This window comes from Vanacampus margaritifer, chromosome 11 (genome assembly GCF_051991255.1).
Source record: "Vanacampus margaritifer isolate UIUO_Vmar chromosome 11, RoL_Vmar_1.0, whole genome shotgun sequence".
NCBI classification, from domain to species: Eukaryota; Metazoa; Chordata; class Actinopteri; order Syngnathiformes; family Syngnathidae; genus Vanacampus; species Vanacampus margaritifer.
Window position 1 is genome coordinate 8,566,797 of NC_135442.1, and position 8,583 is coordinate 8,575,379.

Below are 8,583 nucleotides of genomic sequence, written 5' to 3' on the forward strand. Positions count from 1 at the left end.
GTTATGTTCTGTCACCAAGTGATTTCTTGGAGGAGAGCAGTGCACTGGCGGGAAGCATGTCTGCTTCACAGTTCTGAGTTTGAATCCTTGGTGCGTATAGTTTTACGTTTTCTCAAGTTTTCTCAAAGTTTAAGCATCAAACTAATTAATTAATCACAAAAAATTGTTGCATTAATCATGTACTAACGCAGATTAATCACAGGATGGTTAAGTTAAAGGTAGCACAAGTTGTGTTTGAGCAATAAATATAACAACATGCATTAAAATAAAGCATTTAATAAATTTAGCATATGACATTCCGAATATTTGTTCATGTCAAACTATTGGGGCCATCTTTTTTTTCCCTTCAATTATCCAAGTAATTAACTGATTAGAAAAAGAGGAGGATGAGGTGTGCAGTGGATACATTTTTTTTGAAGACTTCCTCATTAAATGTTGAATTTTTGTTAAATAATGTTGATTAAAAAAGCCTTTTCAATTAAGTGATTAATCACGATTAATCAAAATTGATCATTAGACAGTTCAATAGCTTTTCTCTGAAGTTCCCCCCCAAAAAGAGACTCTAAATTGTTCAAATGTGAGTCCAAAATTAATTAAAAACGCAGGCTGAACTAAAGGGTCCAAACCATTTTTAATCCACTGGGCAATGCTGCTCTTGAGCAAGGCACACAAACCTTAAACTCTATCTCAGGTGCCCTAATTTGGCCTCTGCTCCAGTTTGTCACAAAAGGATGCGTTAAATGCAGAAAAATTCTCTAAGACTTTATTATAAAATGCCAAAAGGTCAAAGGTCAGTTGACTGAACAGGCCCGGATACTTGTTTGTTAGACAATCTGAATAATCTGGTCACTGGCTGACAAATTTTAAACCCTTTTCCTGAACAAATTAGTTGAAGTAGCCCCAACAATCATTCTAAGTAATAATCTAGATGAATTGAATACACACACACGAGCCTACACACACAAATAACACATTTTAACACACTTGTTTTTAACACCAGCAAACGCAGCCCCTCCAAATTAGCTCCTCAAATATTTACCCGCAGAAATTCAGTGGTCTCCCCCCGGTTTCTCTGGCCACCTCCTTTGAATGAGCTGAACTGTGCACAAGACTGAATGTCCACACACTTTATGTTTTATTATTTGCGAGTGTAAACACCGTAAAGTATTTTAGCAGCGCTGCTCCGTTTCATGTTGCTTGACGGAGGGCAGACAACAAAGAGAGATTCACATAAACGGCAAACAGCCAAACAGAACCGTGTTGACTTTTGAGCTGAAATAGAACGTCAACCGACACTTGTGTAGAACTTTCCAGCAAAAGGCCCATACACGCCAACCGAGGAAATCAAACTTTGTCATAAAGGTGTTAGTGTTTCTTTTGAGTCGCTTCCAGCTTTGTAAGGGAAAGGCTCTCATATATAATCTTAGAAGTAATTATTGCTTTGGAGACCGAGGGTCTAGCTGCAGAAGTCACTGCAGACAAAGATACACTTTTGCTGCTCCAATGCAAGAAGCACAATCATAAACTCGTTCAACTCCACTCAATCAGTGATCCATGAGGACAAATTGCATTCCTGCGGTTGTTAAGATTACAGCTTGTAAATCACATTGGAGGGCTGTAAACGGCACCAAAAGGGAAGCAGAGACCAAGTCGGTACTGAATTAGATAAATGTCACATCCTAATATTAAACTACAATTTGAAGATTTATGAGAAATGTAAAAACTAAAACAGAATAAAACTAAATGTGAAATGGAATCATGTTGAAACATGATTGTAGGTTGGTTTGGTCACTTTTTATACATTGTTGCTTAATGTTCTTGTGCGATAGTATGAAAACAAAAATGTTTTGGATTGCGGAATTTCGGATTCTAAATTAGACCTTGAATGTATCAGATCTGTTTGGACTTGTAACTGAATGTGGGGTGTTAGTGTTTTGACATTTCTTGGTAGCAAGGCGAAAAAACACCAGACACCCAAGGAAAAGTGATACAATATGACCTTATTGTGTGATAAGTTACTGTTTTTCTCCCTTTCAGGTAACATTGTAAATATTTTGTACATTTTTAAGATAAGTCAAGTGTACTTTTGAGCAGATTCATGTGAGTACTTGGCCAAGAATCGCCCCACTTATCACATGCTGTTAGCTAGTTAGCGCCTATGCTATCATAGTTAATAGTCAATGAGTAAATGTACGTTTTATAGGTAGTCAATAACCCTTTCAAAATCCGAATATTGGGAATATTCGGGGTTCTAAATTGTAAACATGCACAAAAGGCTGATTATTTAGGTTTTTAAAAACCCCAATAAGACTACTGGGTTGCCCATTTGCTAACCTCAATATTTGGTCATATAAGCGCGATTGGGGTTCCTTTGAACGTAACTTTGGTATGTGTTCTGCGCATGCGCCATCCACAAGAATCTTGGCCTTTAGAGCACAGGAAATACTTGTATACGCCACATTTCGCGCGCTATCCACCGTAAATACACAAGCAGAGATGAACAAACATGGCGAACTTTGGACGCAGCGCAGTAACAAACTTTTGCCAGTTGAAACCGACTACTAAATTAGTGTGGCAAGTGACATTTGACAGTTGAAAATAAGTAGAAATGACATTTATTTGTCTATCAGGTATGTTTGAGCTTATTTTCGATTTTCAAATTTTCATGAAGTATTTCTGTTTATCGCAGGCACCGCGTGTTAACACATCTTTGACCGTTGAAAGCTAGCTTGCTTTTTTTTTTTTATCAACGTTTTCAATTAATTCTGAGGTATTTGAGGACATGCTGTCGATGTTGCATTCAATTTGACAAGACGATAATACTACACTGCCACCATTTTTTTATTAGCGCCATATTTATTTTTGATAATACAAGATGGCATACCTTTCCCACTCCATTTTCCTGAACGCTTTTGTCTGTAGCTAGCTAGCGATGGCGTGGGAGTCCAGTAGCCAAATATATGTGAAACTGGGGCCTCTAATAATAATATAATAATATAATAATATATAATTCGGCCTACATTTAAGGAAACTGTGAGCCCTCAAAGGTCTTAACGTCATTCCTTTTGTTAAAATTGATTACAGGACATTGCGTTGTTTTGAGTGTGAAACGGGGGGCATTTTTGCCCGTTTTTTTTTTTTTTTTAAAGCTTTTAAAGTGTCTTAACTTGTGTAATCCGTTCCATATTGATAACATTTAAACACCATTTTGTTCCTTTTTTTGGTGTTATTTTTGGTGATCTTGGTTTTGCTGAAAAAAAAAATAGATTTTTTTGTTGTTGTCATGTACCAATGTCTATTTAAAAGGGCTATTTTAAATCTTTCCCAAAATATGGTACCTTGCCCTGGATTGACCTTTGTTTAAGTGTATTTCCAATTGCACAATAAACAAATGTGCCATGCCAAATGACACGCACAACTGCAGAACCACTGATACTCGCGCGTTCCCGCGCTTGAGTGCTCACGCATTCAACCGCACGCATGCAACAGCAGCAACCGTATGCAAATTTGTGAGTATCCACATTTGCTCGACCACATGTTTTCCTGCGACTATCACATATAGTGGGTGTGCGTGCGTGAGTGTGTGTTTGTGTGTGTGTGCCATCCTTCCTTTGAAGATCATAAATACGGGCGTGGCTCCAAGCAGGCACGCTGCCTGTTCAGCGTGGCTGTCGACAATGCTTCAGAAGTGGTCACATTTTCTCATCCATCCATCCTTCCTTTCATCCATCTGTCTCCCAGCTCGTCTTGGCCTCAAGAAAGGACGTCGTGGTCTTCCAAAGAGGAAACAATGCCATCACACCAAACCAGACCGTGCCCCCTTCCTGGCTCGGCTTCCTTCTCGTGTTCCGTTTTTTGACGGGCTCCTTCAACGCTACTGCTATGGATCACATCCTTTAAGGTATGAGCTCCGGCAAACAGGCAGGCCCACAAACGCACCATCGAACCCACGCATATCCAAGGCATGTGTTCACAGAGCACATTCACATGGTCACACTCACACGCACAAGCAAAACCCAACCAGCATCAGTCTGCTTTCTCATTGATGTTTGTTAAAGTTATTAATTTTCTCCAGAAAATAAGAGGCCACAGTGGCAGGACAGAGGAAGATGGGTGCCAGGCCCGTAATCTCCTGCGACTTTTATCTACTGACTCTGGAGCCCAATGAGACACAGAAGAGGGCACTAGGGTTACCCACGCATACCCAGGGCTGTAACCGACACAGATTTTGACTGAGGAAGAAGGCAGAAAAAGAAATGAAAGGAAAAGTTGAGGAAGAAGTAAAGCAAACAAGACGGGACGCTAAAGAAAACTCGGGCGGCAGGGACCAAATTAAACAGGGAAAATGTGGAACATGTCGGAAAACTGGGGTGTAAGGGTGGAGGTTTTGGGGTGAGGGTGCCTACATGGCGCATTATCTGGTAAACAAGTGAGTTTGGGTTGTTTTGCAGGCAGTAGTAGCTAGCGTGTTTGTGGCTTGCGGCAGATTGTCGTAATGGGGGTTAAAGGACGTTATGCTAGGTAACAGCAGCTGGTGGCTAAAACCACCATCCCTCTTCCTCCTCCTCCTTCCCTTTCTGTCCCTCCACACACTCCGGAGCCCAACCCCTGACCACAATAAACACCTAAAACGACATCTTTATACACAGGGCCTCTAAGTATTTGGAGTGGTTCAGCCAGAGATCTCGTAAGTCTTAATCTTCCAAGACATGTGGATCAAGTTTGACTGGATGTCTGCTGTGGAAGCGTAGATCTTAACTGGTGAACATCACACGTTTGGTCGTGCAGTTTGGGTTTTCTTTGCCTTGAGATGGAAAAGTCAGGAGAAACCACCAAACCTTACTTTGAACAGTAAAGCAAAGCATCATTGCTAGGGTGACCGTTGGATTTTGCCAGCAACATTGTTTTGTCACATTTCTACACAGGCCCCGTCCCACCGTTCCGATTTTGGGCCATCTGTATGGCAATCACACAGTTATCATAGCGATTCATGTGACAAACCATTTAACTCATTTGCTCCCAAAAACGTATAAAAACATTATATTTTAAATATTGTCCTTGTCCCAAAAACGTATTTATATGTTTTTTAAAACGTTGTTCATGCTACAGAAGGCTTTGATGCAGCCCCTGACCTGAAGAGGTCGCTTAAAGCAATGGTAGTTATTACAAAAAACGACCAGCGGGTGGCAGCAGAGTATAAGAGATCAACCAGGGCCATGTTGCAACAAGTTTTCAACAGATTTGTGAATAATGATGAAACTTAGCTATATTCTAAGGCTAATTGGTGCAAAACGGAAACAGATACAAATATATATTTTTCCTGAAGAAAGAATAAACTCATCTTTCTTTTGGTTCCATGTTTTTGTAGCAATAGAACACAATATTCTGTGGGCCTTGCAAAATCTGTTAAAATGCAGTAAAACAGCTGGGAGCGAAGGGGATTGCTGCAGTGAAAATGGCTGGGACTCAGAGTGAATGAGTTAAAAAAGAATTGAACTGTTAAATTTACGTTTGTGTTCTCATTTGCATCTAGACCAGAACCAAAACTACTTCCTGCTTCCGTATCTAAGAATCATGGGAAATGTAGTCCAACTAGCCTAATGCTGCGGTCGCCAGTCTAATGCAATACAGGCTTTGCTTTTCTGGCAATATATTTCCAATTTTACAATGTGCAGCTACTGGCGCGAGGTAAACAGCACAGCTGGCTTCCAATAGCTTCTGGGACCGAGTAAAATGTTGGATAATGGTGAGTGTGTTGCTTGTTTAGCGCTGTCAACCAAATAGCATTTAGCATTAGCTAAAGCAATAATACCACCTGTCACCATGATTGACTAGTAAATTTGTTCCTCGTGAGGATTTATTTAATATTTGATTTTCAGCTAATTTGTAACGTTTTTTAATTTTAAAATCTGGTCACTCGAATCACTAACATTCTTGTTAAGGCTAGCTCAGTGTCGTTCATGTGTATAAAGGGAAAGTAAAAGCAGGATGATATAAAAGTAGAGCACAGGCTAAATGTGTCTCAGCGTTAGCGGGCAAGGCTAGCCACCGCACGGCTAAAGCAAACAAAAAGCTTGGCCAAGGGACTGAAGTTCACTGTGCTGTGATACCGAGCACATGAAACATGCGCACGCACACAAGTTTACGCAGGTAGGCACGCGTCCGAGGTTAAGCATTCATGTGTGTCATCAAGGCAGCACACATGCATATTCCCTAGAAAATGTCTGGCTGGACAGATTGACACAAGAGGTTAGTAGTACAAACACTCGCCAGCTGCACACAAATTACTACTTCTTAATGCACTTGAATCCCATATTAATAATTACATCCCAGAATAGGAGACTTTTGGGTTGGGTCTGAGAAAAATCTTTTGATTCCGCGCACATATTAGACGAAGATTTGGTTAAATTTGTATGAGGTTCCCTAATAACAAGCACAACAGTTGGGTAAGGTCAACAATAATGTAGTCAATGTTCTTTTCATGTCAAGTGAGGTTTCATTCTCCCTCTTGCCCTCCCCCCCCCCCCCCCGCTCCCTCTAACTCAGTCTTTCGCTCTCCTGAGTGTGTGCCACATCTGTGGGCTCTGTGGTGATGTTTCTCCGCTCAGAATGGATTCACCAGCTCAAAAACGTCCTTATTATATTTATATTTTACTACACCGCGAGGAAAGCCATGCCAGCTGGGCTGAGGAAGCTTTGGGCAGAAAACAGGGAAGAGAAGTGGAAGTTGGACAATTGACAAGGAGAGGCAGATGAGTAGAGGGATGCAAACAAACGAGCAAAGCAAAAAATAGCAGACGGGCCGATGTAAAGCTTGCTTCTGTGATGGCCCAAGAGTTTGGAGGTTTCAGTAGAGTCAACAAAAAGGCAATAGGTTCTCATGAACTTGGAATGGATGCCGATGCTGACATGATCAGAAGATGCTTGATCATTTTAGTATGTAGCAATTCTGTATCTTTCTTTAGCAACACCATTGCACCTTTTTAATAGCATAGAGGACCTCCTGCAGCTCGTGATGGACAAATGAAGCTTCATGAAGCACTTGTGATATTTTTTGACTCCTCCCAGATGGCACTCTTGGATTCAAGATGCAGTGCAAATGTAATCAATTATCATTGCGTTAGCCTTCATCTCTAAACCAAGAGCACCATCTAGAGGAGTAAAAAATATCGCAAGTGCTTCATGAAGCTTCATTTTCCCATCACTTCCTGCAGCAGAACAGTAACTTACCTTATAGATTTCCGGGCTGTTCCCCCCCCCTCCAAGATGCCATCATGCTTTACATTTTGATGTGGCCGTGTCATCCCAGAGGCTTGGACTGCCAAATAATACGTTTGCCTTCCTACATATGAAGGTTTGTTCATTGTTTGTTGAGCCAAGGTTTTGTCCTGAAGTTTAAAGAAACGAGCGTTCACAGCCACCAGAGTGAGCGCTGGTTCACAAAAACGTTCATTAGGTATAAATAGTGATGGCAAAATCGAAACTTTGTTTTGGTACGTACCGGAACCCAGGCGTAACTTGTGATTCGAATCGCGTTCCTAAATATGTCATGTGGCAGTTACGTTTTGTGTTCAATTATCTCTTTGTATTAAAAAATATTTTAAACTAAGAAAAGGAATGTTTTTGTTTTATATGATTTTTGATATCTTTGAGTAGATTTTTTTCTTTCGTTCTCTTGTTTACTTTTTTTATATGTATGTTTGAAAAATAAAATTCATTTATTCATTCATTCAGTACGCCTCCAAACGTCAAATTGTTTCAGCAAGTGAACATGTTATCCCCTTTCTAAAATTGAATAAAATCCTACCATTGCACTATATGAAAATGTCTTAAATCTGAAATATATCCAACCTAAGTATACTTCGTATGTAAAATTAGTTGCCCTGGCTGCTGATTCATCACATTACATTACATGATAAAATGCCAGCAAACTTTGGAGTGCGGTGGTTTTGTTCACCGGTAACGCATCTGCACAATGTAGCCCATTAAGTAGGTGACGCCGGTTCAATTCCCGGTCCGAGTGGTCTGTTTTTTCAGGTCATTCTTTTTCCTCTCTAATGTTTTCTGTCGAAATTTAAGACCCCCCCCCCAAAAAAAACAAAACAAAACAGATTTGATTAAATGTGATACTACTGTGGGTCTCACCAAAGTAATTAAGTCATGTTGAGATTTGATGATCTATTTCAAAGGCAAAATTAAAAACAAACCAAGAATCAGCAACAAAAAGCTCATTAGTACTTCTCTACTTATTTTGACGGGGTAGGGATTACTCAGTTTTTGTTTCCCATGATGTCATTTCTCTCTCTCATGGCGTCCATTACACAATTACAGTACGTGACGATTTCCAGTTGTGCAAATTAGGTGATGACAGCCAGCCAATAGTTCATTTCTTGGCAACACTGCTCTACTCTTTGAATTTAATATTTTACAATTGGCCACCAGATGTCACTGTGGGGAGACGTTTCGAACGTTCCAAAAGCTCAAATCTTTTTCTGAATCAATTGTTCCAAATGATTTGATCCTTTCAATGTTCCATTTCTGCCATCTCTACGTATAAATACATTACGTTCACTTCATGTTTGC